Consider the following 1,590-nt stretch of genomic DNA (forward strand, 5'->3'; position numbering starts at 1 on the left):
TCAGAGGCATTTGGTTTTGTGTTGCTATTACAAAACCGCAGTTATCTGAAGGCCACACAACTTCATCCTGTTTGAAGAGCAGAAAACAACAGTAACAAAAGTATTTATTGGTTAAAAAAAACAGAAAAAGAAAGCTGAATTAAAATCTCTCTCAAAAAAAATCATAATCCATCTATCCACTCAAGAACCCCTTTAGGTGCCTTAATCTTCTATTTTTTTGTGGTGTTTTTGTTTTGTTTTGTTTGTTTGTTTTTCCAACAACATAGAGAACGCTTTTAGAATGCTTAATCGTTGTGACAGAGCTATTAAGGTGTTTGAGTTGTCCAACTGGGAAGGATGGAGGGATAAGGGAAGCATTCTTCTAACCACCAGAATTGTTTGTACACCAAAATTAAGTTTAATACCACTTTTCTGTTTTACAGATTTGCTCCTGAAATTGAACTTTATGTCCAATTTTTTATTTTAAAGAAGTACAGTTCATCTCAGTTACTAATGCATCCAGAGAAGTGAATGAAGCCAGGGGTTCCTAATCCTGGGTAAAGTGCTGGGTTAGCTCTGTAACAGCATCTAGAACTGGAACAAACTAATACCTTGAGCAGTGTGTAGGAAAACTAGTACAGAGCCTGTTTCAGCTGTCTAGCTTCTTCATGGTGGAATGGCTGAGCTCTGTTATCTGCTGGCTGTGTGTCAATATCCATTTCAGTGCCAGAAATTTTTTTGATGATGAGAGACATGTTTTGGTTAGAGGTTTTTTGACATGGGACCTTTGGCATGGTATGTACAGTTTCTATTGGCCTGTGAAGCTGGCAGAAAATGTGCACTCCCTTAAAACCTCCTGCATTTACAAATTCACTTCATTTGCTGAGCAGGGAAGCAAAGGGCAGAATTAATGGAAAATTTCCTTGAGTGAGTATCACAGGGGCAGCTACTTGAGCTTTTTATAGCATCATTAAATGGTTTAAAAATCTGTGAAGGTTACTTCAGTCAGTGTTTCTTTGGCTCCCTGTTCTATACGTCAGAGGAAATAATTGAGGTTGTGACGCTCACTCTCCCTTTATTATTCAATAATGGGGTCTCTTGGTGGAGTAGAAGTTCAGTGAGTAATAGGGCAAGAAAAAAATTCATTTCTTCTTTTTACGTTATGCATACCCCATGAAATTCATGCAAAAAAAATCCAGGGAAGCAAAGTTTAATAAGAATCCAGAAGCTGTTACATATATTTATAGATGGCGGGACCATCCACATCTACTTTAGGGTGAGAAATTGTATTTCAAATCACCCAAGGTCTCTACCAACAAAGTCAGCTGCAAAATACCTGAAACACCACAAGGCAGGAGCAAGACTAATAAACTGTCCTGCCCTGCACATGTAACCCAGAAATCCTGGACTGTGCTCCCCAACACAAGAGATGAAACACATTATTTTTGCACTTTTCTCCCCCTTCGTACATTGGAATTACTATGATTATAATTTTACAGGTCACTGCTACCCATATTTGTTTTTTAAATCCTAACAGTTGTTTTCAGCCACCTCTGTCTGTTTGTGATTTCCCACTGAGCCTCTTCTCTCTTTTTTGCTGCTTTTCTCTCT

Source organism: Meleagris gallopavo, chromosome 6, assembly GCF_000146605.3.
Source record: "Meleagris gallopavo isolate NT-WF06-2002-E0010 breed Aviagen turkey brand Nicholas breeding stock chromosome 6, Turkey_5.1, whole genome shotgun sequence".
NCBI classification, from domain to species: Eukaryota; Metazoa; Chordata; class Aves; order Galliformes; family Phasianidae; genus Meleagris; species Meleagris gallopavo.